This window comes from Lonchura striata, chromosome 1 (genome assembly GCF_046129695.1).
Source record: "Lonchura striata isolate bLonStr1 chromosome 1, bLonStr1.mat, whole genome shotgun sequence".
In the NCBI taxonomy this organism is placed as follows: domain Eukaryota; kingdom Metazoa; phylum Chordata; class Aves; order Passeriformes; family Estrildidae; genus Lonchura; species Lonchura striata.
The window spans coordinates 139,474,180-139,499,625 of record NC_134603.1 but is presented as its reverse complement, the minus strand read 5'-3'; the positions used below and the strand labels follow the sequence as shown (position 1 = coordinate 139,499,625).

Below are 25,446 nucleotides of genomic sequence, written 5' to 3'. Positions count from 1 at the left end.
GGGTTACTGTGGCCTAGAGATTATTTCAGGAATAAGGAGGACTAGACCAAGGGTCCAGCTACTCCAGTAGGCCATTTACACCACCAGCTTGAAGTAGGTACCCAGAAAATTGGTTAGGAAAAGTTGAGCAAACAGTGATGCTGCTCCAGAACTCCCTCTCAGTCCCTAGAAATTTGCAGTTCTGTAATTTCCTGTTCCTTCTTCCCTCCATCACATCTCATTCAGTCATCTAACTTCTCACTGCACTGGAGTCCCTTGAGCCACTCCATAATTTGGATTATTGTTTTTCTACAGATCTTGTCCCCCTGTCCTGTTACACCATTTTGTCATTGGAGACACCTGGACAACTACTCAACTTACGTGAGCATAAGGGAAAAAAATACAATTTTTTTTCTCTTCAAAATACCAAAACACTTCCAAAATAAATAATCTACAGACTAATAGTGTAATTCTGGTGTTTACATAAATTCAGCCTTTTGGATTATTATAGCCACTGTCCCCTTGTGCCTCCATAAAGCAAATAAAGAGAAGCTATAGTGACATATTTGTGTTAAGCAATATTTCCCACATCCTAGAGATAATATTTTCCTGATTATTCAGAGCTGTGAGAATACTCTCAGATCACCAATTTAAGTACTGTTGTAACTTAGCATCTTTTTACTGTTTAGCAAGCTTCAAGATTTTAGAAAATATTAAGCTGCCAGAGGTCAAGCCTTTTTCAACTCTGCACTGGACAAAAACATCCCATTTTAAAAACCAGCTTACATCAGGTACTCAACAAGTACCTCGCCTCAAATTTTTGACAAGAGAGTGGTTACAATGTAACTAAAACCTAATGAGTTTGTATTATATAGATTTGAACTGCATTTCTATATATCGATTTTTTAAGGAATTCAATTGTAGAGATTCAAATGTCCCATAAATCCCATCTTTCAAACCCAAGACCCCAACTGACAACACCAGAAATTCTGATACTGTTGTACTTAAATATCAAGCATCTTACTTCACAGTGTTCTCAAGCACCTACCTCATAGTAGAGGTGATTAAACATGTTTGCAATAACCATTATTTTTACACACACACATAATATATAGGTAGATAATGTGTAGATAGTTATTATATATAATAAAACCTTTCACATGAGGATGCGCTTTAGGTACACTTTAATGATTTTTTTTTACTTCAAGGATTTCTAAGGGTCAAAAGTTCTATGAATAATCATGGTTCTTATCTGGTCCTTCTGTAGCTTTTTTGCGAATTATCTGCCCAGTTTTAGAATACTTGCATATTCTTATCTGGTTTATATTAGGACAAACAGAAGCACAACCAGCCCCCAATCAACATTAGAAACCACAATGCTTTAAAGTAATGGTCTTTCATTGCAAGCAGCTGTTTACTAATAAACATCTACAGGAGAAGCTAGAAGGAAAGGCTGTAGGAGAAAAAAACAGTACTTAAATTAAAAAGAAAAAACAAGACATGTAACTAAAAGCGCTTCTGAACCGAAAACATCTTTCTGGCATCCTTCCCAGGTCAAGTTTGATTCTATGTCCTATGTGATATTTTATATATCCTTGTATTTGAACTACACCAACCATATTTTGCTTCTTCCTTCTATTGGTTTTTGCACTACTCCCACAATGGTGTCACTATATAAAGGAAATGCACCATAGAGTGCTTTATGCTTTCTATTTGTAACTGGATTGAGGAAGCTATTTAAAAAAAATTTCTAAAAATCCTTAGGTATATCAATAGTATTCATTAAACAGGGCAGGATCTTCAGTAAGAATTCTGAATTTTGAACTGAGTTTTGCATGCTTTGTGTTGCCTCATAACGTGGTTTTTTCAGCCTTGACCCTAAGCTCTAAAAATTGTAGTTTCTCTAATTAGCTAACATCATGACAGTATCCACTGTTTAAACAAGATGTTAGATGGCTCCTTCCTCACAGAGCTCAAACTTCAAGCAAAAGAAGTAAAAGATGGCAATGCACTAATTGCAATTTTTTAGAAGACAAAACTATTCAAACACTGATCTTCCCTAACAGTACACTGTAGAGTCCCACAGGGTGTGTTTTAAGTGTAAGCTTATCAGTGGGCATTTTTAAGACACATGTCACCTGATCCATTTTAGACAGCTCCTTCAGAGTGAGCACAGAACTGAGATTCCACTCCCTAAGGGGAGCCCCTATTAATTAGTGCGATTGCTTGTGCTAAGCAGCATGCAGCTGCACCCTGTTAGTCCACTAAGATGCCATGGTAGGCACAGCTCTCACAGAGGAATGTGTCAGATGGCAAGAGGGATCTAAAGGCAGGAAATCTTAAGGAGCAAACTTATTCAAGCAGCTTGTTCAGGACTTAACGGGCACATAAAAGAAAGCAAAAGAAGCAAGCAGAGAAACATGCTTCAAAACAAAGGGAAAAGTGTAATGGAGTGAGCAATAGTAAATGAACTCCCACAATTCGTTTGCTGGAAATAATACTTGGCAATGGCACTGAGAACTTCAGAGAAATGCCTAGTGCTACACCCTGTCCACAAAGAGAAAACAAAAGAAATCCACCAGGAAATTGTTCATATTTCACTAAGCCATCCCTATAAAAGCAAAAAAATATGCTCACAAATATTATCTAAATTACTTTAACATACATAGCTTATGCATGTCATCAATGCTCTGAACTTACTGTGAGCTGCCCTGCTACCTGGGGGAATCATTCTAATCCTGTAAATCCTGAAGAATTGTTTGAATAACTGCAAACTTCTCAAACATCTCATCATGTAAAAAAATCAGTGTCATCCTTCCTCGTTCAAGTGTCTCTTCTCAGTGCAAGTACACAGCTGTCCAAAAGGATCAAGTTTCATCTTCCATTTCAGTTGTGATGGATCCCATACTGAAGTCTATAAACAGCCTTAGGTACATCATTGGTTACAAACTGGTGCATTTCCTAACCAACATCATTAAAATATAAGGCAGTTCACTGAACTTGAAAAACAGTAAGAAATTACTCTCCAGAGTGCAACATCTGGTATAAAGGAAGAGAAAAACACTGTTTTCAAGAGCAAGACATTTAAGAATTGGAGGCTAAACCAAAACACATTAATCTATCTCCACCCCCATGTTCAAAATCAAAAACAGAAAAAATACCCTTTGGTGCTTCACATTAGGAAGATACAAATCCGAGATGTCTTCCATCTGTTTTGTTTGCTGTTATTTAATAAAAAAAGCAAAATCATCCTGTTCTTTTTTTTCCCTCTGCTTTCAGTAGAAATCCTGAAGGATATTTTCAGACCTGTAATTCTAAGGTTTTTATACTGTTCTCAACCCGTGCAAATTGGTTGCCTATAAAATTTAACTACTCTGCCTTAGTGAAGCAGTATCTGAGCTTTTCAGACATTATTAAAATGATTCTGACTAATCTAACATGTATCACAAATCTAGCTGAATTTAGGGAGCCAGGTGAGGAGGTAATTTCCTCTGTGCTCCTGTAATAAACTCTTGACCTCTCTGGTACATTTGTGAATAGTCCATGGCTTTTCAAAGCCCCTGCTGTCCCCAGAAGCTACCAGGAGCCACAGACCACCAGACAGTGACAGCACTGTCTCATCCTACAGTAGTGGCACAAGGAAATTGGGTGGAATTGGGCATATTGGAAACTTCCTTTCACTGGAGAAATTCTTGCTGCCTCATTAGAGCTTATGGCTCATCTGCATGGTCAGAGGAATGAGTCAAAATCCCACCTGCAATGCTTTGGAATGCTGGGAAGGCTCCTTGGCCACTGCCCCTTAGCTCTCATTGCACAAACACTGCTGCACACACTTTCAGTTACCTACTGATCTTGGATGAATACCTAAGACTAAAGTTTGTCTTTCCTGAGGCCAAGAAGTGTTTGAAGCTAACAGATAGATATCCTTTTTCCTATCTAAATATATCCCTGTGGTACTTAGAGGTCTGAAGAGCCACCTGTGGCTGAGTTCTATCTGGATAAGATTTTGTTCTATTTCTCCTTTTATTTTTCAGAGAAAGCCTTAATGCCCTGGCTCACCAGCTGAATGAGTTCAAGCTAACTTCACAAAACTTAAACTAGTTTCTGTAATAGATGCTACTCTCTCTACATATTAAAACTTAATATAAAGCTTGTCACCACTTTTAAGGGACATAAAAATGCTTTTAAAATCCTTGTGTACCAATGTCAAATTCTCTGTGATTCACACAACTTAAAGCCTTAAATTTTAGGTATTCATGACGGCAAACCAAGGCAGAAAGTGGACTTAACACTTGGGTTTGTTTCCTGAAACAATGTCTGCCTTCGTTTTAAACCAGCATCACATATTATAATACCAATCTAATTTAAATTCTCTACCAGTGGTAGGTGTGGTGGAACATGTCTTTGCAATTTTTTTAAGATATTGAGTGAAATTTTTATGTTCATTTAAATCAGGAGTATGAGTTTCCTCAACTTTCAGCAAAGAAAAGAATTAAAAGTAAACACCTTCTAAAGACTTGTTTCCCACAGTTGAAATTTCCTTATGCACAGTTGAGTAAATCATGTCTCTCCATCCAGGTACAAACATGATTGCACAAGTTAACTTAAACAGTAAAATTCTAACTGCTCCTCAGCATCTGCCAACTTTCAATGCAAGTGGTGGGAAAGTTGTATCAATCCTATTAGAAAGAGGAAAATATTTTCAAGGTCTCAAGTCAAATGTGCTATTGTTTCACTCTTGCAACACAACAGCACAGAGACACTCCTTCAAGTAGTATTTCCAGTATTTAAAATAATTACATGGACTTTTAAAGTGGTATGAACTCTTGTCCTCAGCATCTTATTATCCAAACAGCTTTATGCTGTGCAAAATGCTATCACCAATCTGCATACACAGGGCCAAACTCCCCTCCTTTCCAAGCCTGAATACAAGAGACTTCCACAAAAATGCTGTGGGAGAAAGCTTTCCCATGGGAAAGGTCATGTGGTGATTCCACTGACCCTGGCCATTGGCACGAGATGACTGAGGGACACTGAAGGTCACTGCTACCCCGACACACTTGGCTGATGGCACAGACCCACAGGCTGTCCCTGACATTTCCCCAGACTCATTCATGCTTTCACAGCCATCTCTCCCCTCCACAGGCTCCCCAGCCTCCCCACAGTGAGGGAATGAAGGAATCTTCTGGTGTTTTATGAAGGAAATAGCTTAAAAGTATCATTTCTATACAAATATGAGATTGCATTAATTCAAATATACAACACAATACATTTCAGAGAAGTATTTGGTAGCTGGCCCCACATCACATCCTGTCTGGCAGGAGGGAGCCATGCAAGCCAAGCACAAGTCCTGGAAATAAAGGGCACACCACAGACAATGCTGATCCCTTCAGAGCATGGAGAAATGGTCAGAAGCCTCCAGAGATGACAAAACTGAGGCTTCATCAATGGGTGGAACAAAGTGCAGGGCAAGTATTTGCAGAAAGGGTGATTAGTGAACATTGTGCTGGGTTTGTCACAGCAGTAGAGTCATGGGAATGGAGGAAAAACACTTCTGCACCCCAGTATGCTTTTCAAAGAGCTTTACAAACTGAGTCCCTTAACATAGAATTTGGAAGGCCTTCCATAAAGTGTAGTGATATTCCCAGTGCTTATGTGGCACTAGCAATCCACAGCCTGAGAATTACAGGCAGAAATGATGACAACCCAGGTCAAGCATCAAGAAATACAGGAAGCACATTTTTCATCAGCCACAAACTCTGTACACAGCCTGGAGACTTCATAGAGAACATGACCCAGCTCAGGAAAGTGCAGACAGAAACCCACTGCTGCATAATACATGTCAGGGTGCATTCTGGTGTCGTCTTCATCAGTAATTAATTGGCTGACTCCATCACCCACACCCTACAGGTGTGTTGTGGCTGTCAGCAAAGCTCAAAAAGCCTGTGTGAAATAATACTCAGCCCCACCAAGAACTCTAATAAAAGCAACTGTACACTTGAATCATTAGCACATACTCTGGATGCTTTATTTTCCTTTAAATTATTTATACCATAGCAGATGGAGAACTGAAAGTGACATGCAGACTAGGCTTCTATTTTATATAACAAAACATACACTTCTTTTAAAAAAGAGGAACTACAGGTTCAAATTAATATTAAAGGGAGTTGAATGTACTCTTGGTACAAAGAAATGTTTTAGATCACAGTTATCTGGGAAACAAAATATAACTTTTATCCATTGAAAATTTCAGTTCAAAAAGTGCTTCTTTTTATAGGAGCTTGAGGAGCGATGCTTTGGGAGCAGAGCTTAAGAGACTCAGTTTAACAAAGTAATAAATAATGTTAATGAATGAACTCTCATGCTCATGGACTTAGTTCTTGACTCATCTGCATAAATGTGGCACACTTGTCATGTGAAACTGATACAAATTTTCAGTCTATATATTAAAGTAGGTACTTATGAAAATATGAACATTCAAAGCATTTCAGTATTCCTTCCTTTGGCTGACACAAAATTTCTTCACAGCTTTTCAAAAATTCTACTTCCAAAACCAGAAATATCACTAAAACAGAGTGGGGTTTTTTTTAATGCAAAAATAAATAAATAAATAAAGCAATAAATAAATTAATTAATTAAAGCTTGAAAAGCTACTTGCTGAGACTGTGAAAAAAAGTGAGATTTATTTACTTCATTCAGACTGAAATTTCAGGGGGAAAAAACCAGGAAAATGTTGTGAATTCCTGGCATGTGCATTTCTTTTTTACTAATTCCCTTCCTCTGCATTTAAACACCAGTAAAAGACCATGGAGATGAATTTTTCTGCTTATTTTGCTGAGCCAATGCAGCTGACAGTGATATTGCAGACCTCTGGGGGTCACCCACACAAACTTGGAAGGCCCACCACTGCAGCATGGGGAAAAAATTACTTACTTTTATTACTGTCAAGCTTGCTACAGCCTAATGCAATAGCAGGATATTTACAAATGCAGACTGTCTAGACTATACAAAGTATAAACTGGATCGAGCCAGCTTTTCTTTAAACTTAGGCTATTATCAATTTTTATTACAAATTTCGTTTTCTCAAAACAGAAGCAAGATCAAACAAGAAAGAAGGAAAGAGTCACTAAAGAAAGAAAGCAGAGCTAGATTAACTACTTTACAACTGACAGTACTATCAATTTATCCCTCATTTGATTGGAAATTGTAAATTACAAAAGCTTTAATTTGTGTTGATGGTTTCAATAAAGAAATTATATTAAGGCAAATACAGTTCAGATGGTTTCTGGAACCATTAGGTCAAACCCCAAACTATCCACACAGTGGAATGAAGATCACAGAATGGGTCATGCTGGCAGGGATCATCTGGTGGTCTCCTGCTCAAGCAGGGCCATCCCAGAGCACATTGCACAGGATTGTCTTCAGGCAGTTCTGGAGTGGCTCCAGTAAAGGAGACTCCACAACCTCCCTGGGCAACCTCTTCCCATGCTCAGTCTCCCACACAGTAAAGGATTTCTTTAAGTGGGGAAAGCTTCCTGTCCCTCAATTTCTGCCTGTTGCCTCTTGTCCTGTTGTTTGGCACCACTGAGAAGAGATTGGATCCATCTCCTTGGCATCCTCCCTTCGGATACTCACAGGCAGGAATGAGGTTCCCCCTCAGAATCCCACACTACCTTCAGCTGGGCTACACACAACTGAACTGCAGCCTGAATTCCTCAGGCCCAGACATACAGACCTCCTGTACATCATTTAGGGAATCCTTCCCAGCTACTAGAATTAAACTGCTCAGCACCAGCAGCTTTGAGCAGCACTCAGTCACCTCAGTCACTGGGTTCAAAATGCTGCAATCAGCTTTGGTGCACAGCTTTGGTCCCCTTAACCCCTTCTAAAACTGTGTGTGCCTTTCTGACACACCCATGTTATGCCCACCACCTGTTAAACACTACATGTGCAATATATTTCTTTACCTCCTTTTTTTAATTCTGGTAGGATTGCAAGAGCAGATCAAGAATTATTTTCTGCTTAAAGATTTCTCATATTGCTTTGACATAGCCCTTGTCCTTTCCTTGTTTCTAACTCAAGTTCTAACAAAAATTTCTCATTCTCAGACTATGTCACTTTGCTCTTTTTCTCCCTTGGAAAATTCATTCTGATTTTTGTCACCACCTTCTCTCAGAGAGACTCCCTCCCTCATTCTGCTGGGCCCACAGATGATTTTCAAACGGTGCGAAGTCCCATTTGTAGGTATACTTCCATCCATTGTGGGACCTTGCTCTAGTGAAAGCGGGGTTTTTTTGTCTCCTTCTTACCCCAAAATAACTTGGTTGTGGGTTATTTCTTGACTGCTTCAAGGTATACTGTATTCTTGTCCATGTTCAGAAAAATTTACTGTAGCCAGATCCATTACTCAGAAGTGTCAGTACATGAAGAATCGATGGGGGACTTTGGTGGTACCTTACAAAGTATCAATTTCAGGGCAGACCAAGCCTGGGATCTCTAACATTGCCAAGACTTTTACTGCTATAAGCAAAAATTTTCCCAAGGAATAACTGAGGTGAAATTCAAAGTTTTCATCAAAGTAGAAAACTCCTCTGAATTAAGTACATCAAAGATTGGGAAATTTTTGTGGTGGCAATCATACAGGCTTTTCTTGTGCTTGTTTATGATAGCTGTATATAGGTATCCTGGCTAGGATAACAATAATATAGATATTAATATTCTAATTGTAAATGGCAAATAGTATTTACCCTAACTCTACTTTAATTTTATTCACCGACTCTTTTTACTGTAATCTTTTGCTTACTACTCTTATTTTTATCTTAAATTTTCAAGTAACTTAAATTTTTAAATATTAAAGCAATTTTTTTTTCCTAAAAGAGCTCATTTTTACTGCAGTCCTATGTTAAAAAGCAGCTGGGTCAAACTCAGTTTCATATGAACAGCACTCGAAACATTAAAATTGCATGAATAGCCAAAAGCCTCAGTTGCATAACCAGGGCTAAGGAGCAGCCAGTAAGTATTTACCAATCACCCCTATTCATCAGCAACTTCTGTTTGACTAAAGCATGCTAGAAAAGCAACCTGTCATAGTTCAAAGATTTAGAGATATGAAGAACCTCTTGCTTCCCTTGATAATTTGCCAGAATAATGAATCATTTCTACATGAAAAATACTATGCATTAATGCTGATTGCAATCTGCCCAGCTCTCCAGCTATAACTTTTAGTTTCAGTTATGATTTTTATTGCTGTTCTAAAAAGCCAATATAAACCCAGTATATTTTCTCCTGCTTCCAGAGAATTAAATTTCTTAATTGAGGAGGATCTCTATTTTGATTGTGTCAATGGATAAACATCACCATTCTCAGAGAGCAACAATTTCATGAGATCTCAAATCTTTTGGATGTCCTTCTGTAGTGCTCCCATGGCTCAACATCTCTTCTACAGCAGGCATTCCTGTCACAATGCACATCCAGAGGTAAGGCTATCTTTGAGTCCTAATCACTGTCTTCCTGGAAAATAACTCCTTCTCCTTTTATGATAGCATCACACTAGGAACTCCTGTGAAAACAGAAAGATAAAAAGCTCCTTACAGCTCTTCCAGACTTACGATTTTCCAGGGTACAGTTTACTTTGTTCTGGAAATTCCATCTGGACAAGTGGTGGAAACTCCTCCAGTGGCAATATTCAAGACTCAGTTGATGGGTGTGGATAATCTAATCTAAATCTCTGCTTTCCTCAGCAGTTCAGATGCCACCCAGAGGTCCTTTCCAATTTAGGCATTACTATGACACACAATCACACATTTGCTCAAATGCAGTTACTCCATTCTCCACTCTGCTTTTCAAAAGTTGAGGCCAAACTTTACAAAGTCATCTGATCTTGTGGATTTATAATGCCACTGCTGGTTCTTTCAATACCAACTCGGTATCTTCTTTTAAAGCCTTAACCTGTGAAAAGTTTTACCTATGTAGTATTGCAGTATATTAAACACTTGCATACATCATGTATTTACACATGCTCATGACCATTAATTGGCTCTACTCTTTAGCCCTAAAAAGTGACTCTGCAGGCTGCTGCAGGTTTCTGCACCACCACAGCAGAATCAGAGCAGGAACTGTGAGCAGAGCACACATTTAGACTGTCAGACCCAAGTAACCACCTTCAGAACAAACACTCTGCACATTTCTGAAAGTGGTTTCTTGGGTCTGACATTTCATTAGCTCTGGCTTTATCTCTTAACCCAAAGGATATGTTTACACATCTGAAAATCTTTCCTCGCCTGTTTATTTATGATTATTTGCAAAATCACCATTCTCTCACTTGTAGCTCTTCACATCTTTACAAAATTGCTTGCCAAACTTCTATTTTATTGATGAAATACTGAGGAAACAAAAGATAATGCCCTATTAAAATATGTTCTCTGGCTGGGATACACTCTGGTTTTGTAACAAGATACTGTGTACTTACTAGGACAATATGTCACACTCCTATAGCAAAAGATTGTATTGCAATTGCTGGCAGCTAAAGCAGAATTAATTTCTTCAACAAAGCCCAGATCCCATTAAAAAGAAAAATTTCTATAAAATCTGTCTGTCAATATATTCCCAAGAACTGTTTGAAGAGATGATATTTAACATTCTTCTATATGAAAAGTCTTAACTTCTAGCTATATTTACCTCCTCCCAAATGAACCCATTTTACCACAAATTTACAAAAAATATAACATAAGATTGAGTACCAAACTCCAGCTGGCAAACCAGGTGAGAGCACTTTATTACCAAAGTTGGAAGGAATCCATGGATTTCTTCAAATGTTAAATGTCACCTACTTCTCCCTGTGCTAGTCCCAAGGGCCAACAATTCTCAAGGCAAATTTAATTTTCCTTGAAATTTCTGCATGGCAAAATCCAGAGCATGAACCTTCTCCTACCTGTGTCTACAGGTAAATCATACTCTTGATTTCAGTTTTCAAGAAGGAAGTATAGAAACCATGCTGGTATCCCTGAGCAGGCCTAAAACCATGCCAGATTACCTGTTCTGGTAATCCACCCCTACTGGAGGCTGATACACCTCTGGCTACTCTCCCAGAGGTTGAGGTTGGGAAGAATCTGTATTTTTTTTTTAATCTTTCATCATTCAGATAATTTCCTGCTACAATAATCACCTTTTTCCAAATATCAAGACAATGATCCCTAAGCACTTACTACTAGTAGTCTTTCTGTAAAGGTCACTGTACTCTACAAATGATTTATAGCAACCTGTAATGTAAGAGGGAAGATAAAATACCCTGGGAAAAAAAAAAAAAAAAAAAAAAAAAAAAAAAAAAAAAAAAAAAAAGCAAAGCAACTGCATCATGGTTTACTCTAATTTTGTTTAGCTAATACTGTGGCTGAACAAACTGTCAGAAGCTTTTTGGCTTGTGAAACAGTATCTGCAAATCTTTAAACAATGTGCTTCTTAATGGTTGGATTAACTCAAACTGTACAAACCCCCTTAGATTAAGACTGCACTGCTTTCATGTGAAGTAGAAAGGCAGTGTGTCAGGGAAATAAAGATTTTTGTCCTGCTGACTCTCAGCCTACCAAGCATGGAAAAGGGGGCAAAAGGCCTTGTTATGTGGCCTGTGATCTTATCCCTTATCCTTTTTGACCAGCACAAACTGTCAGGAAAGAAATAGCTCTGCTGATAAGAAGGAATACCTCCCTCTCTTTTAAGTGGAAGTATAGTAGCTGTTCTCCTTCAAGTCAAACAGAGCTCATAGTGCTGTATTTATTTAAGAAATTTTCCAATATGATGAAATATTAACTTGTTTTGGCTGTGTCTCTTTGGATTAGGCTGAGAAAAAGAAGTACAACTCCCACAATGTCTCCAGATCTCAGCATCACTGTTCTTTTGATCAGTACACTTTGGACTTACAGAAGCAAATTGCAATCATACTATCAGTCCAAAAAAATACTGTTGAAAAACAGCACTTGCATTAACATTTTCATCAGATGCTTTTGAAATCATCTTCAATGAACAGCAGTTAATTCAAACTTCCACCTGGGACAGCAAAGTCAGTTTGATGTTTGTATATTCCTACTTACTGAGACCCTCCAACAGGAAGAGCTTGGTTATTAAAAACCAACTGCCTGTGTACTTACGTGGAGCTTTTAGGAAAGGCAATGGGGAAAAATGGTGACATTTTGCTAACAACCAACTTCACTTCCATGGGGGATATTTGAACATCATGCCTAATGTTGTCTGCAGCAGGGGCCTAAATGAGAAACAGCTGGTTGATCCTCTTCAAGGTGACAGGAGAGGCAAGAGAGATTACATGGGCTGAGTCTGGGCAAATTTGTTCTTTGCAATGCTTCTTGGTGCCTGAGTTTCCAAGTGATCAAATAGCAGAGCAGGTTATGACTGCTTACCTGTGTGTTATGAACAAGCAAACTGGAAATTATCCCTTTATTTGTGAACCAAGGCAATCTAGTCATGGAAAAGATAAACTTTACTGAGCATGGTATCACAATATGCTGCTGACCTTGCAGCTGCTGCCAGTCATTAGTTTTCAAAAGGATTTTAAAGGTTTTACTCTTCAGTGCAACACCCGATACACCTAGAATGGACTCAAAGCAAAACATTCTCCTTCGCTCATCCAGACTTTTCTTCTCCTAACAACTCTTATTCAACTTTCCCTCCCTCCTGGATTTCAATAAAATTACTTAAATCTGGCTGTTGCAACAGAACACCACCAGACTCAGCTTCTTTGCTGAATTTGGGTGAACAAATGTAGGTGATTTTGTGGGTTGGCAGAGACAGCAATATGAAATCAGGCTGGCTGTTCTGGTTAAATGAGCAGTCAAACAGTATGTAAGATTAGGTTTCCAAACACAGCTCCCTGCCATACACTGAGGTAAGTAAAACCAGATCATCGCCCTCATCTCCACTGAAAGTATCTGAAGGCAGAATGAACATTTTGAAATTATGACTGCATTTTAAAAGACTTCTGAAAGATCACAGAAGCCAGACATCCAAGAAAGTTTTCAAACCACAGGGAAGATAAGCTGAAAAACAAAGCAGTAGTGGCTAGACAAACCTCACTTGAAAGGCTTGATAACTTTTGTCTGACTGCTTTTGCAGAGGAACTTAGGAATTAGAAAAGCTATTCTGCTCTCAAAATCTAATACTGTGCTCCTAAAATTAAAAAAAAAAAAAAAAAGAGAGAGAGAGAGAGAGAGGACAATGACAAAAGCACAGACATTTTGGCAGTATCCAGGGAAGTTTGACAAGTGGCAGCAGAAAGCACAGATCAAAAGACCAAAAGTTCTTTTATTGTGGAAAATACCTAGAATTCTATGTTTATCTTACCACAATAAGCAACTGAATGGTTATCTAAACTGCCCTTGTTTTGCTAGGTGACTTTACCCCACATTAGTTTTAGTCTGGTGTGTTTAAAAGGCTACATAGCAACTCAATCTAATCTAAAAGTTTATGCATCTTCTTACAGTCATCACAAAGAATGATCACCTTAAACAAAAAATCTCTTTGGTATCAGTTCAGAATTACTTGCCCCAGTTACTACACCTAAAATCACCTTGCTGTAATACATCACAAAAAAACCTCAGCCCTTTCTCTGACAGTACATCACTAACAGGTATTGTGAGAAATCCACAAAAGTACATTTAGAAAAACCCAACCCTACATAAGAAGCATCTCGCAAGAACCTGTTTGAGTACTTGTGAGTCTTTATTTTTTTCCTTCATTTCCTTAGTTCTCCTTTTACAAACTTGGAAAGTTTCCTTAAATTCCAAGCTGGCTTTGCCTATATACCGCAGGAACAAAGAAATCTGTCTAGCATCTTATAAGTGGGACTATTCTTGGCAAAATAATCTCTCTTAGACAGGTTTAAATCCTGCAGAAACAAGACTGAACTTGTGAGTTCACATTTCTTTAAAACAAACCAATACCTCCTGTCACAGCAGGAGGAAAAGAAGATATGTCAAACCCAGAATATTACAGCAGAAGGTAGAAAAGACATGAGAAAAAATGTAGCTCACTCATCTTCACTATTCAAGTACCTTCAGAGTAGAAGTCTACTGTTTTCTAACCCTTCAATTCAGAAGAGGCCCACAAAATCCAGAGTCCTGGAAGACTTCCAGTAAAAAGATTAAACCCTGCATACAAATATTCTCTATAATTAAAGAAGAAAGCATCTTGGTTTTTGAACAGCATATGACAAATTTTGAAACCATGAGATAAAATCAAACTGCATTTTAACATGCTTCAAGAGAAGCCTTTCTTCTGTAGACTGTCAGTTTCCCTCTTGAAAACATCTGATAACTACTGCAGTAACATAATGTTTTTCACACCTCTCAAAATCAACCTAGAAACCTATGGACAAGAGGATAATAGTAATGAACACTTAAGGACATTCCTTCTTACAGGGAGCAATCTTTTGAATATAACAGCCTATCCAAAAGCTTCCACTCTGTCTTGCACAAGCCCCACAGAAGAAAGCCGTGCTCTTTATCACATCTGTACCTGGCTTGCAGGAGAATCACCAGAGGAGCAGCAAAGAGCTGAGAAGTTCCTTTTTCTTCTCGGTTGTGCTACAGGAGCACAAGTGGTTACCTCCTCCCCAAAAGCCATCCCCTCAATAGCAGACTGTCACCAGCATGGAAGGACAGAAGCAGGAGCAGCACAGGCCCTTTTCCTCCTGATGCAGCTGTGCACATGCGGCAGAGCCTCATCTGATGTGCAACTTCATTACACATCCGGGTGTATGAATGAGTCATGTATAAAAAATACTGGTTTCTCATGACTGCATCTTCCACACGGGTGGGGACTGAGCAAATACATGGGCTGGTGTGCACATGGGCTGGAAACTACCCTTTTGTGACAGGATTAATACCCAAGACCAAGGAAGTCACAACTTAGCAATGAAGGAAGAAGGTAACACGTGTGCAGTAAGAAGACATGAAGGAGCCATCAAAGTAACACAAATAGTTAATGCTGTGGTGATACATCTCGAAGTAAGCTACAGCAACAGCCAAGTATTATACGTGACCTCTGCAGCGGTCCTGCATTACTGAAAGCCATTCGCTGGCCTCATGAAGAAACCTGACTCCACTCGCTGTGGGGATCCAGGCTCGGAATGGATGAAGCCAGTTGCTCAGGACGGGATTAGGCCCCGTGGCCGGGCCCGTGCAGCAGCGCCCGGCAGCTGCTGGCCTGAGGCAGCCGCGAGCCCGGCGTGCCGCAGCGGCAGCAGGTGCCCGCGCGGGAAATCGCCGGCTGCCACGTCCGGTGTGGAAAACACTTGGTAAAAATAAACCAGAAGGGAAGTACACATGAGCCAGAAATTAAATGCTTGCGTCTGATATCAGAGGAAGAGCACGTCGGTCAGACAATCCGCTGGGGGTTTGAGCCAACTGCACCCTGGTCAGCAGGAACATTTTATTGGCATCAATACCAGCACCACGAGGGCCAAGAAAAACATTTTGTGATCTGCGCCTCCTTGCTCCACCCCATCCCACCCTTCTGTGATGCTCTGAAGGGAGAGGTTCTCCGCTGACTTCCAGAAAGGTTTGATGCTGTTTCTATCACGTTCTCATTTAAATTCCCCAGTGACAGACACCATACTAATTGCCTCTGGTAAACAGAGTCCCTGGTCTGTGTAGTGCAGAAACCCTCCTCTGCCCCGCTCACCCACGTAAGAGGCTGGCAGAAGGCACCATCCTGCCTGTATTCCCACTGCTGGACTTCATATTAGCCAAAAAGGTGGCAACTTGGATTAGCAGCTGAAAACAAATTGGAACAATAGAGATCCTCTAAAACCCCCCAAAATACTGCAGAAGTTACTGACAAATCATGGTAATTGCATTACTGTGGTGATCCCATTCTAAGATCACAGAGCTTCTCCCACATTCCTGGGTAGTAGACATTGACATAATGTTTTCTGTTTAATACAAAGCTATTAAACAATTTTAATATGGAATAGCTTGTTTTGACAAATAAAGATCATGTGAGATCCATAATGAAAGAGTGAAATTGGCACACAGTATCTGTGAGGTTCTGGAGTGGGTTTTTCTTTACCGACTTTTAGAGAAATACATAATAGATAGAAATATAAGTAGATCAAGAATTTTCTCAACTTATCACTTCTCTGTCAAAAACAAAAAAAGAGAAAAGAAACTGTTTAGAAACTTTATAAATGTTCTAATTTTTTGGGTACACTTTTTAAATTGAAGCATTTATGTTACATGTGTATATTTTAAATTATATTTTTACATGATCCTGAAAATAATTCTTCCTTCCAAAACACATTTCCTCTCTTTTGAATTAACCAACCAATGTCATGCAATAGTTTATTTGTTCAGCCAATGGGAAATAAGTGGCATTTCTTTTTACTTATTCTCATCAAAGTCAAATATTAGTTCCTTCTGTGAGTAGTTTGGTACTAATTACAACAGTCTGATGTATAGTATTTTGTCTTACTAAAAATAGGGCTACAAATTAATAAATGCAGCTAAAATTATGCTTTCAAAGCACAGTGGAAGAAAGCCCAAAGCTCATACATAAACATTGACAGCAGGTCTGTTTCCAGACTTTAGACACCCACACACCCACAACATAGGTGCACATTGGAAAAGTCTCTGCTTGTTCATCTGGGAGGAAGTGTATCTGAAATGAACACATCACGTAGGATTTAAAGTCAGAATCAATTTCTTTCAAATTAAAAATAAACCCCTTTTAACTCTGTTTTTCCACTCTTATTTAAGTTTTCCTCTTGCTGCCTTCCTCCCTTCTTGAAGGACAGATATCTCCTTCCAGACCAAAGAAATATTAAGCTTCAATTGAAATTGAAGTAAAACTAGTTTTTCCCTTTTGAATGAAATAATTGCAATGAAGATAGTTTATTAAAGCTATGTGTAAGAAATGTGTAAGAAACCCCTTAGAAGGGGTGAAATAGTCTTAAAACTTAATTGAGCCCTGGAATTTTCAGTCATGAGACATTAATATAGTCAAGAATTCAGCAGTACAAAACAGAACTGGACATTCATGTAGGCATCAGGAAGACCCAGTCTTACAACTAGCAAGAAGATAATTTTGGAAGATAAATCTCAAGATGTGGGACAAAATAATCTGTAATTACTAAAGATAAAAACATACATAATGGCTGATTATCCCACATCCACCACCTGACAGATGTTAAGAAATTGCCCTTAAGAGGCAGAACTCATAATGAAAAACATATTGGTCTTTTGGATTTCATAATCCAAAGATAACCTAAGAGAATAGCTTCTCTCTTCCGTTCCTAAATAACTAATTTTGAATTTTAGACTTTGATTTATTTTAAAGTGAAGTACACCTATGGCAGTGTATTGATCAGCCAATGAAAATCTTTCCTAAAGATATTTTTGCTTCCTAAAGGCTGGAAAAAATGGCACTGCTCAGGGCTTACTAAGGCAGAAATCTCCTAGCGAATAACAGGAATCACTACAATCCCCTGCACAAGGGGTCACACAAAATGCAGTAGCACAAAAGGTATGAACTGGGACAAAAAATCCACAAGACCAAAAGAGGACCCTTCAAAAGATTCTTGACCAACCAAAAGTCCCTGCATTCACTTGCTGTGTCAAGACTTGATACCACAGATTCTGAATTTACTGAACTGGCACAATTACCACAACTGAATGGATGTTAAAAGCACACATCTCAGGGGCAGCTGTCAGAGTCACAGGTGTTGGCCACAGTTTTAACAATAGCACTGTTTTTCCTGGTGTACTCATCTCATTTGAAGAGAAGGGAAATTGGAATATATGTATTTAAGCAACTGGCTTGTCTTATTTACTCCTGTTCTATTTGAGCCCAGAAAAGACATTTAAATCCCAGAGATTATGGCTAAACCAAACCAGTTAATCAGGCGACTTCAGTGCAATCTGCCTTTGTTAGACAATCAACTGAAAAATGCCGTAAAGCAGTAGCAGTAGTCCAGAGGTGCATTTACTTTGCTAACGACTGACATAAATATGAACTCCCATCCCAACTGACAATGTGCAAATAGCACAAAAGTGCTTCCCAGCAAGAAGCTAACTGGACTATTTAGCTGTAACAAGAACAACCCAAGCATACTCACAACCATTTGCAGGGAAATGGTTTTTGGACACAGCAAATTCACCAGTTCTGAGGCTACTCACAGGTCACCCAGAGAAGTTACACTGTCACCTCAGCACTAACACCAGCCAACCTGTTGCTCTCACCCAACACCTCTGGCTGTGATCATCTGCCAGATAAGTGCTCCTCGCACGTTCTGCAGCACACCTCCAGAGCTGTGGCCAAGTGAGAACTTTGGCCTGCTCAAAACTAGCGTGGCCAAGTGTCTGTAGACCAGAATCTGCAGGTCTTCATTCTCACTCCTGCCACAAAGTTATTGTGCTCTTATAAGTAAATAAGAGGCTTGAAATTAAAGTTGGGATTTAGGGATCACTGACAAGCCCCACCCAGAATGGTGTCCTGAGGATGCCTCCCATGCTGCTCATGCCTGAGCTGGGCAGGAAGCAACTGGAGGTGCTTTGGTTTAAAAGCAGAGTTGGACGATGAAGCATGGCAAAGCGCGCTTTGTGCAGACACTCCTGGCCAGCCCTGCTGAAGGAGGCAGTGCTGCCCCAACCCATCCCCCAAGCAGGGCCCTGCTGGCTGTTGCGGTGCGGCTTTTGGCAGTCATCGACTGAGGCAACTCAGAAGGAACGAGGGTTAAACCAAGTATGTGCAAAAACACACCTATAAATGCCTCAGGACATTTTGGGCCAGAAAAGCTTAAGTTTCTGAAACCTAAGGAATCTCAGGTGTCTACAATAACTGGGAGAGGTTTCCATGGGCAACACCTTTGAAGGCAGCTGCCTGAAATATGCTTTAAGGGATACCAAAGTCCTAGATTCTTTACTGGACTTAACAACAGGTACTGGAACAAGATCACTGCAGGCATTTACTCAATCAACAGAATACAAAGTATCCTAAAAATACTTTTGCTTGTCATAAAATTAGATTAGAAAAATATATGTACAAAATTCACAGGAACAAAGGTAAGTACGAACAACTACTTGGGACTTCTGAGTTACAAACAATACACGCTATTTAAAATGCAGAGGCGTTGCCACAGAAAAAAGTTACTAATCCTGTTGGGGCAAAGTAACTGCACTGATGTGTGGTTTGCATGGGGGAGGGAAGGAAAAAAGAAAAGGAATTGTTTTATTAGTCTTTTTGCACTTTGTTTTGTTTGCTTTTTCAAAAAACCCCAGCTTTTCAAATTACTTTTAACTGATAGATATAAATGAAGACTCTTATATTATTAAAGCAAGTATTAACACTCTAGTTAAACTTCATTTACTCCCAGAGATACCTTAGGGCTAGTAGTTTAATATGTGCCTTAATAGGTTGCCTTACTTTTATAAACTAGAGGGTAAAATTGAAAGACTTTTCACGGAGACATTCTATTAGGAATATTCTTCTTCCTCAGCATTTTCACTTTGAGTGAATACAAAGCAAATCCACTTTACTTTGCTAATGAACCAGCTCTTTGTTCATTTATCTATCAAGCTATTTATAAATATCTTGCAATCACAGCATTATCTGGGGGCTAAAGAGCATGTTTCAACTCAAAACAAATGGACATGTCATCTCATGTCCTTCCATAAACAAAAGCTAAGGGCTTGGAATCCAGCAGAGATTTAACCTTGTAATAATGTTGCATATGTTCATTTTCATAGTTTTTCTTAGGTGCTTGTAATAGGGTAAAATACAAGCACTTGCCCTTAACTTAGAGCGGCCCTGAAAGCAATAAATTGTTGCAGCAGCTGTACGTGAGACGGGGGACATGTGTGGACACCAGGGAGGGTCCCCCTGCCTCAGCATGCTCTGCTGGCTTACACAGGCTGCCCAGGGACAGCAGGGAACTGCTGGCTCACTCGGGCAGGGAAGCAGTGCCCGTTGGTGGAGAAGAGGCAGGAACTCACAGAAATCTTCTCAAAAAACTTCTGAAACTTTCCTTTTCCCCCACACAAAAACCTACAACCTATGTGGGCACAACAGCACGTTCTGGCTGTGACGCTGACTTCTTGCAAACAAACAGGCAGGTTTTGGTGACACATTAAGTATGTGAACCAAGCGGTAATTCAATGAAATGGATGTTCCCAACTAGAAAAATTTGCAGCATATCTAGATTAAAATCACATTCTTCACATTTTAAAACTGAATGTAATTTTTAACTCTGTGTTTTAACTTGCACAGACCAAAGAAGTGTTCATGCAGCATTAACAGTATATCAATTTCTCCCTTCCCGATTCCATGGCATCAACCAGCAACAGTGTAATGAACACAAAATATGCTAGTTCATTTTACACATTGTAACTTGTACATAAGCAAGTACTAAATAATTAACACTTAGTAGCTGGGAGAAAGGTTAAATTGAAATAAATTCTAAAACATTTCCATTAATAACTCAAGATATAACTGAGTGTAAAAGCAAAAGAATTGTGACTAAAAAGAAATCAGATTTTGAAGTGATTTCTTCACTTGTACTGCTTTCAATTCTTTCACTTCAAAAGTCACTACACATTCCAAAAAATGTTTATTTAACCTTACCTAATCAAGCAATGCAGAATATCAGAAGACCTTTATACCCTGTTTTTTCACCTGGAATGAAACAATGTGCTTACCATATTCTGCAACCCTCTCATTCCCTATATTCTACTGAGGGTCTACATGGATTCGAAGTTCCTCTCCAGTTTACATCACTCAGTAGCCTTAGGCAGAACATTACGATTTTTCTCTTTTCACATTTTTAAGGTTGGGCATTGTTCCCACCCAGACCTACCCATTTCTATTCCACACTGAGCCACCTGAACCAAGGGGACTCTGTAGCCCCAACGCTGCTTCCCGGTACCACGTCCCACTGTGCCAGCCATCCCTTACCTACTGGAGTTTACTTCATCTGCCCTGGCTGATGTGAGCATGAAAGCGGTTGCCACTAAGAACACAGGGTGCTTGCTGTACTTCCAGAGGGACTGAAAGTATCCCCTTTTGTTTATACCTCAAATCCCAATGTCCCAGTAGCCTTTCTGTTGCTCAACTTTCACCTCCAAATATGTTTACCCTCTACTAACATACTTCTTTCCAAGGAAAAAAATCTATTAAGAAGTGCTCAAACGTTACCTATGATATCAAACATACACTCCAAGTCAGTTTAACCAACTGATACTGTGATTCATGTAAAAAACAAAAAGCTTCTTTATTTTAACAGATATAAAATCCTGGAACAAATGCTCTTATAATTTTAGGATTCTATTTTAACAGTTAAAGGAGAAACATCTGGCAATAATCTACAAATAAATATAGTGTCTCCATTCTTAGTTTCTCCTCCAAAACACTACCTAGGAAATTTTTGCAGCATGATTCATATAATCAACATGATACATTACAATGCCTTTCAAATAATTCCTAATTCTTAGTTCATTCAATAAAGAACTCATTTTTGAAAGAGAAAAGGGAACATGCCCTGCCAGAAAACTTGCTTTATTGACTCAGCCCTGCTGCCAGCAGGAACATGGTGAAGCAAACTCCAGGATTTCAAAAGCATTTTTTCACAGCGAGGGCAGAAACAAAAAGAGGCTTATTTACCGAAATGTGAGATCCCACAGGTGAGGCCAGAGACGGTCTGAAATCCTCTTCTTTTAGTTCCAAAAGTTTTAATTTATGATGAAGTCTGTAATAATCCTTTCAAGCTGCCAGGTAGAACGCACGCCATATCTCAGCCGTGTTTTCTTTCACCCTTTTGCAGAGTAACTTTGTTATTTGCATAAAGCTTAGTCCTGGCCTATGGGACCTTATGAACATCTACATGTTAGATTAGCTGTCTTGACATGCTCTATCAAGCATGACATCACAGATCCCCATGGTAACCTTAGCCACACCTGCCCAGATGCCAGAGTTACCTGTCATGTTCAGGTCTAAACGAACATAACAAAAAACCCTAAACCACCATTTTCTAGGCAATCAGCCGCTTCAAAGGCACCAGAAGGATTTCAGTTTTATTTTTAATTGATTGAAATCCAATTCCGTTTGCCAAGTAAATTTCTTCTTTACGGAGCACTGCCTGAAGCACTAGGGCTGCTCCTGACCCTTCCACACCTCTCAGCCTATTTCCTAGTCAAACAAAAACTGAAGAAAGTTGTGGCAAACTTCTTCCAGCTCCCTCTCTTATCCCAGGCTCACAAGCTCCTGCTCGGAAAAACTTCTACGCATTCATTTTTGTTCTCTGCCCCTCAGAGAGATTTTTTTAGAGGTGACTTGTAAAACAGGTTCGCAGCAGGGATTACCCCCTCCCATTGCCAAGTTAGCATTTTAACCTCTTAATTGCTAACTTCTTTTCAGGTTTGCAGCTACAGACTCAGCTTTTACACTTGTTCCTGCTTTCCTTCTCTGCTGACCAGAGTCAACCTCACCTAAGCAGGTGACCATGTCCTTCCATGAGCTCCACAGCAGATGATTCACACTCTCCGAAACTCAAGACATCCCAGACTGTTGCTTTCTTTTTTTTCTAACTTCTTGGGGATTACATTAGCACCTTCCTTTCATTGCCACAGGTGAGACAGCCTTGGCACAGCCTCCTGCGGGAACTTGCATTACCATAAAAATAAATTTTGTTCCTTGGCTTTACAGGCTTCCAGGTGAAGGGAGCTCTGGTGCCCAGCTGTGGACTTATCTTAAAAGGGGGAAAAGCTGAAATGTGAGGGGGAGCTGCTGAGCTGTGGGTCACAGAGATGTGGTCATTGGGCGCTGCATTCTCCTGTGCTTGGGGGCACAAGGTATGTCTGAAACCCCCCAGGCTGCTGCAAAGTCGTGCTCCAGTTTATCACAGGCCAGCTTAGCTGCAGGCTATTTGCCTTGCTGCAATATCCCAAGCCCCTTGTGCAAATAAAGATGGTCCCTGCCTCTGTGAGCTCTCCTTTCCAGAAAAGGCTATCACAAACAAGGCAACAAACCTTCAGAAAAGAAATGGTCTGTGTGCACAGCTGGGAGGTTTCAGGTCATCACATTAGCTAACCATCAGTAATCCCTGCTGGCATTTTACCTGGCCATGATTGTACTTTTGATTTGTGGCAGATTATCAGGAGCAGAAATGGGTCCTCAGGAGGCACATCCAGGGAGGTATTTATCTGAATAAATGAAGCCTGGAGGAAACCATTAGCACATAGTGGAAGATGCAGACAACATTGAGCTGTCCTTGCTGGTGGAAGTGATACAGGAGGATGTGGAAGCATCAAATGTTTTTTTCCCAGATATTTATTTCCTACAAACAAGGAGTCAGTTTGCCTTACTCAGATAATGATGGCTAAACTGGGCAAGAGAAGAATGTCCACAAATAAGAAACCAGACAATTACCAATCTTGATTTTCTATTGGTTGTGCAGCTAACAGGGCTTAGAGCAACCTGAAGGAGAAATTATATATACATATATACATCTATACCAGGGCCTACCTGCTGACTGTAAATACTGGGGTATTTTAAGTTTCAGCTACATCATTTGAGAGAGATTAGAAAATAGTATTGCATTAACTACTGTCCTTGATAGGTGTCCTACAGTGGGGAAATTCCCACCATGGACAATGTTTCCACTTTATAGATATGGAGAAGCTGAAGAAGAAGGGAAAAAAGGAACCTGGAAAATAAACACTGACATTTTAATGTAAAATAAGACATTTTAAATCATGTCTTCCCATACATCTTAAAAATGTTGTTTGTGATACATGTATATGTTACATATACATACCTACTATATCTGCATGTAGTTTGTCTTCTATACCACTGCTACACACTCATATATATATGGGTGGAAAAAAGGAAGCATGGATGCTAAACATACCTATACACCCTTCAAGGCAAAATTATACTATAGTCTTATTCATGGAGTGGCTAAGAAGTCACACATTATACATACACACACATGCACACACACAGCTGTGTGTAAATATTTATACACACATACCTATGTGTATCCATATACAGTTACATATAAACACACACACACACCAAATACTGATATGTGGGTGTGCACACAGAGAGACACAACTGGTAAGAAAATCCCCCTCTGAACTGTAATGCTATGATCATCATAGTCTTACGGTATCTCATGAGCCAAACAGTTGATACATCACATGCCAACTAAGCAACTTTCTTACAATCAACTTGTATTATTTATTTCTGCATGTTTTTCATGTGGTTTTATTTCAGTTTATACTTTTATAAGGAAGGCTGAATGGCTGGAGTCTTCAGTATTTCCCACTTCCAAGAAATACATTTTGATGCTAGTAGTTCTAAAGTTATTCTGTTTAAAAAAAAACTCATTACACACAACACATATAATAATCACCAAAAAACAGAAGGAGGAGAATGAATTGTACCCTCAATAAATTACTAAGGAAGACACATTTTAAACAAATTTCAAGAGCAGTTACTGCATTCCTTCTGTAATTTACTGCCTTCAGAAAAGGCTCAAATTACAAAATGTGTAGGGTGTAATGCTGTAGGCTGTTCAAACTAGGTTTGCAGTGTCTGCAACACTGGAACTAAATATTTACATGACTCCAAAAGATCTAATCTCTGGATTTCACCCCCCTCCCACCCCCTTTATTTAATTTGTATGCTATCTTTATCCACCACCCAGCACATTCCACACAGTCACAAAAGTTCATGGAAGAGATAAGTGGAGAGGGAAAGAAGTCAAGACTTTAAAAAGAAAGGAGTAAAACTGTTTAAAAATAAGGAATAGATCATCCTCATTAGAGCTGAAGTCTTGCAGCAATTTTAGCTGGATACAGATGGATTCTAACAGTGATAGCACCTGGGATCTCTAGAGACCCTGTAAAAGAGAAGTTCTAGGGGTGAGTTAACGAATTACAATCTTTCCAAACATGTAACAGTCTGATCTTCAAAGCCTCACAAGTATGCAAAGCTTCAAAGAAACTTGGAATTCACTAAGAACTTCCATAACAGAGTATAATATTTTTCCAACTCATTTTTATTCCTTATTTACAATTAATTTGCTGTTAGTGCTGAAACACCTATAAACCACTAACGGAAATGAGCTTCTACAAAAAGGCTTGCTGTCAATCATTTGTTAAACTGAGAATAATGAGCACAAGATTTTTTAGACAAAACTCCAAATTCTGATGCTTGACTGAAAAAAAATTAATTATGGATAGATGATAGATTGCCCAAAGAGATTAAATTCTGTTAAAGCACCCAAAACCAGAGTCCAGAGTTAGGACAAGATCCTTGCATGGCAGTTCCTGAATTCAGGAGGTCCGTGTGCGGCAGCCTCCACCTGCTCTGAGAGATACATCAGCGTGTCACCTCTCCTGTGACCCTGCATCTACTGCTCGCTGCTGGGAAGCAGCTGCAGGCAGAGGCACACCACCCTCAGGT

At 39.4% G+C, this 25,446-nt stretch overlaps 1 protein-coding gene across 6 annotated transcripts in view; it reads right to left on the bottom strand.

Annotated features, from left to right (window-relative positions):
* Window positions 1-25,446, bottom strand: part of KIAA1217 (KIAA1217 ortholog) — a 231,108-nt gene that overhangs the window by 145,701 nt on the left and 59,961 nt on the right. The gene's annotated exons all lie outside the window — the stretch shown is intronic.